Raw genomic sequence first — 6,000 nt, 5'->3', positions numbered from 1 at the left:
TGCGATTTAATAAGTTAAAAGGGTACCGTGGTTCGTACGAATATTTTTGTCACAGATCGATACGATTATCCGCACCACGTAAATTTTAGCTGTATTGCTCTTAAATATTTTCGGAAATGTTGTATATAATTAATATTCTCTAGTCCACGTAATTATTTATGCTGAAGACCATGCCATTGTACAAAATGTAATTTAGCTTTACCAATATCATTATCATATGGAGTTGGCAAACTACATCACGCAACTAAAAAAAATGTTATATTTGCACTAAAAACAACTCTTTTGTTAACAAAAGATGTCTGGGTAATGTGAGCCCATCGGAAATTCAAAGTGACATAGCTACTAGCCTACAAGTACATGTATGGCCTTGTATCAAGTGCTTTTTCTCATTTTGCAACTTCGCCTATCAGCATATTCTATATTTATTTTGATGACCTAACTGTACTTAATTGCCTAAAAGGTCAGGTTTTTAATGAAATGTCGACATTACTTATGAAGATTGTTAACACTTGTAGTATATAATTATAGAATTTAAACTAAGTGGCAATTAGTAAATTGGTGAAGAAAACGTTTAAATGCGCTTTTGATATGACTCCCATTGTTTCTCAAATACAGAAGCATAACACCCTAATCTTGATTAGGAAGGATTATACCTTGGGGTGGGGGTGGTCTGGGGGTGGTAAAATACTCGTTTTTTTTTACAAGAATATAAGTATGGCATGCCGTACATACAAAATTACTGCCGCCAGGTACTCCCTTCTATGTGTGGCACATGCCAAATTCTGTTTTCAATACAATTTCATCCGTTTGTATGAATTAACTTCATAGAAAGCACTGCAAAATTTAAAATGAAGGGAAATAACTCTTAACTGCTAGTTTTTTGTTTTTGTTTTTGTTTTTGTTTTTGTTTTTGTCTTTGTTTGTTTGTTTGTTTGTTTGTTTGGTTTTTTTTTTTTTTTTTGGGGGGGGGGGGGTCATTGTTTCAGTGTATATTCCATCTTACTTATATTTTTCTGAAAGATATACAATTAATCTGAAATATTACCTGGAACTTTCTTTACAAACTATGTTGGTACTCGATGCCTCTTGTTTGAGTAGGAGGGTTTTGAAGAAAGTTATGGTATGCGTTTGTTACTTTAAATGGGGGTTCTTACATATACCTAATAATTTTATGCACATTTTAGTAATATTTTTTCTAATATTCTTTTTATATTCTTTCAGGTTTTAAATTCGCTTGTTTTTTGTTTTTTGTTTTTGTTTTTTTTGTTTTGTTTTTGTTTTTGTTTTTGTTTGTTTGTTTTAGTTTTTTACGGTATCACTGTAGTTTGTACATAACAGCGGGGAGATAAGGTCAAATAATATTATACCTCTGTTTCCTGTTATACCAGGCCGACTCATGCCTTGACCTCCCGATTGACTTATTTTAAAGTTAACAAACATCAAAAAGTACCAAAAAAACGACCCGACATTTTACAGATGTTAGTCAATTTTCGGATTACACAAAGTTCTAATGGTTAATTACATATTTTTGAAGTTGTTTTCTATGAAATTTGAAAAATAAAGTAAATAAAATAAAATCCCGACCTACCGATCATTTTTTTTCTGACATGACGTAACAGAAAACAGAGGTTACATTTTTTTGGCCTGATGAAGAAGGGACATGCTTAAATGTAGTAGACTTTTTCCTGCTGTGCTGATTTCCGAACAGGCCAGACTGATTCAGTCGTACTTCCGCGATTAATTAATGCACCACATTCTCGCAAATGTAGGTAATGAAAAAGGGGGGTGCTAAGATATTTTAGTTTCTTAACAAGGTCATGATCAATCACCAGTGCTTCTGCTAATAAAATGCACTACTTTCTCGCAAATATTTATTGAACGCTAATCTATTAGAATTTCTACAGGAAAGTGTAACATCTATTACGGGAAGTACTGGCTGAGGCTGCTCATAGAGAAAAATAACACGGAAGGGTCTTTTGTACACAAGCCAGGAATCAGATGGTAGGATCCATTGGCATTTTGTTATTTATCACTAAAATTTTATAGAGCTTAAATGTTGGACCAATGTGTAATCACCGTACGCGTGTAGTCCATAAATTACGTTGACTGCTTTATTGCGTTCGGAGTGATGTACTACGTATCAGTGTAAAACGAACTTGTATGAAGATCTAGATCAGATATTTGCATTTGTATTCCAGTCATTTATAGATTCGTATATGCACCATACAAAGCATGTCAGTCAAGTGTAAGTCGTTAAGTTTCAAATTATTTTCTGACATAAATCTATAATTCCGGCGCATGTGCATGACCGCATTCTTTACATTTTGGCCAACTTTGGAAAGTATTGTACATGTACATGTATGAAGGGTTTATTCTTTGTATACTAACATCCTTTGTTCTGCTAACAATTTCCCTGTAAAATTTTGTTCACATGCATTTTAGGAATATGCATTATAAATGTAATCAATGCAATATTGATATATACGTGTAGGCAAGTTACAACGGTGTATTAACTTAAAATGAACAATATTCAGATACGACATGGAATGGGAGTAAAACGACCTCGCGAAGCTTTTTCAAGTTGCTAATATTGTTAGCGACTTTTCTTGTATTGTGTTTTTACTTGTATGAGAGCGTGAGATGAAATGATTGGTTAACAGTGAACATTCTGTAATATTATGTAGCAGAGGAACGCATAAGTTGCCAATTCGGTTAAGATGTTACCTGATTTTAGAGCTTCGCTTTAGTTCGTACCATTTCGGACTCACTCGAAGTTAGCCGATTGACAAACTACAGCTGTTGAGTGACACAACAATATAGACAATTTTCTTAAATGTCAAGTATAATTATTTTCGAAAAGGGAATATACTTGTTTTGCTAGTAACGTAAAAATGTTCGATGTCAAACGATGTGAAATTATGGCAAGCCGAAGTGGACAAAAATGAGCATTTTCTAATATTTAAAAAAATGATTTTTTATATTACAAATTCATTTTCTAATATTACAAATTAGATTTCTTATATCACAAAACATTTTTTTTAATATAATTTTAATATTAAAAATTCAAATGAATTTCTAATATTAAAAAAACTATTTTTGAATATTAGAAAATGATTTTCTAATATCAGAAAATGGATTTGTCGTATTCAATGACCATTTTTTAATATTAGAAAATCATTTTGTAATATTATAAAATTTGTGATATTGTATAATATTACTAAATCAGGAATTTGCAATATTAGAAAATGAATTTGTAATATTAGAAAATATAAGTGTTTTCTAATATTAAAACAATGATTTTTTATTATCACAAATTCATTTTCTAATATTACAAATTAGATTTCTAATATCACAAAACACATTTTTAATATTAAAAATTCAATTGAATTTCTAACATTGAAAAACGATTTTTTAATATAAGAAATTGATTTTCTAATATTACAAAATGGATTTGTCATATTCAGTTGCGATTTTTTAATATTAGAAAATCATTTTGTAATAGCAAAAAATGTGACTGATTTTGCAATATTGCAAAGGGATTTTTTAATATTACAAATTCAATTTCTAATATTACAAATTCATTTTCTAATATTACAAAATGTGTTATATTTTATAATATTACTAAATCATGAATTTGTAATATCAGAAAATGAATTTGTAATATTACAAAATGAATTTCTAATTTTAAAAAATCTTTTCTAATATTAAAAAAAATGATTTTGTAATATTAAAAATTCATTTTCTAATATAACAAAATAATGATTTTTGACCACTTTGGCTTGCCATATGAAATAGAAAAGAACATGAGTGTGTATTACCAATCATCACCCTAGCATAGTTTTCCTTAAATCGACCTAAAGTCTTCAAGTTTCAGCTCACTAAAATTTGTGATTTTTTAAATTCGAAACCAAGTCCATATACATATCTACGCCAGGGTTTAATATGATGAAAATGAGGAAATCACTGATTGATTGGGTGTTAAATTTAGTAGAGCATTGAAAGCAAACCAAAGTTAGCGACATAGAATATTCGCAACTTTGAAGACTTCAATCTTTGATTTTTTTTCCGATTCGTGCAGAATTCGTATATCATTTTCAGGGTCTTTGGGAGTTAGAACACCCATTTTTTTCCCCAAAATCCGTGAAAAAAATTGGGCAACACGAGCTAAATTGCCTGGACCCTCTTAAATTCCAAAGTATCCATCCAAAACCTTGGTACATTTAGTTTTGGATGTGTTCCTCTTGAATATTGCCTTGATATTTATTTCCCTAGTTAGCCATATTTTCCCTCGTTAGCTACATAACCATACAACCTTGATCTTTCCCTAGTTAGTTATATAACCTCACAACCTTGATGTTCCCCTAGTTAGTTATATGCTCTCCTTGTTAGTAATATAACTACACAACCTTGATGTTCCCCTAGCTAGTAAGCTATATACTCACCTTGTTATGTAAACATACAACCCTGATGTCCACGTAGTTAGCTATATATGGATACAACTTTGATGTTCCCCTAGTAAGTTATATAACCAGACAACCTTGATGTTCCCTCAGCCAGTATAGGTGTTCTCCTATTTGTTATATATCAACTATACAACATTGATGTTCCCTTAGTTAGATTTATAACCATACAACCTAAGGCCTCATTTCCCCTAGTTAGCTATACGTTCTCCTAGTCAGTTATATATTAACCATACAACCTTGATGTTTCCCTAGTTAGATTTATAACCATACAACCCAAGGCGTCATTTCCCCTAGTTAGCTATATATCTGGATATATAGAACCTTAATGTTTCCTTATTTAGTTATATAACTGGATACAGCATTAATAAACAATATATTTGGATGCAGCCTTGATGTTAACCTAGTTAGCTATAAATCTGTATAGAAGATTGATGTAAACCTAGTTAGCTATATATCTGTATAGAACATTGATGTAAACCTAGTCAGCTATAAATCTGTATAGAATATTGATGTTAACCTAGTATGCTATATATCTGAATAGAACATTGATGTTAACCTAGTTAGCTATAAATCTGTATAGAAGATTGATGTTAACATAGTTAGCTATAAATCTATATAGGACATTGATGTTAACCTACTAAGCTATATATCTGGATAGAACATTGATGTTCCCCTAGATAGCTATATTCCTGTATAGAACATTGATGTAAACTAGTAAGATATATATATGTGTATAGAACATTGATGTGAACTAGTAAGCTATATATCTGTATAGGATATTGATGTTAACCTAGTTAACTATATATCTGGATAGAACATTGATGTAAACCTAATTAGTTATATAACTGTATAGAAGATTGATGTTAACCTTGTAAGCTATATATCTGTATAGAACATTGATGTTCCCCTAGATAGCTATATTCCTCTATAGAACATGTTCCACTAGTTAGCTATATATCTGTATAGAAAGAGTAATCAAGGGAACCAAGGTTATAGCGGTAATCCACAGAATGTAATTCAGGGACAAAGATCTAGACCAGACACGGAAAACAGACACACACAACGAAGAACATACAGTAATTAAAATCATACATACAAAGTAACAAAAGGAAATGAGCAACTCGGACTACACTAAAAACTGGGAGCATGGACCAGGTGCACCGGTAGGGTAAGCATCCTCTGCTTTTCTAGAAACCCACCGAGTTGCTCATAAAAAGTCAAGTACGGGGTAGACGAAAGAGGAAAAGAAAACTATGACACGTTGAACAAGTCAGTTTTCATGGTGCAGATGGATACACCATAACGATCCATGAGTTCACGATGACAGCCATAAAACTTTTGTAGTGATGACTTCAATATTGTAGCAACATAACCCTGCTCCAGAAGCCTATTTGTTAGAATTCTAGCGTGATATTGACATTGATGTTCACCTAGTTAGCTAAATATCTGCATAGAACATTGATGTTCCCCTAGTTAGCTTTATTCCTGTATAGAACATTGATGTTCCACCAGTTAGCTATATTCCTGTATAGAACAT

The sequence above is a fragment of the Perna viridis genome, chromosome 12 (genome assembly GCF_037379345.1).
Source record: "Perna viridis isolate PV_CMFRI_1.1 ecotype Kerala chromosome 12, ASM3737934v1, whole genome shotgun sequence".
NCBI classification, from domain to species: Eukaryota; Metazoa; Mollusca; class Bivalvia; order Mytilida; family Mytilidae; genus Perna; species Perna viridis.
This window is presented reverse-complemented; position numbering follows the sequence as displayed.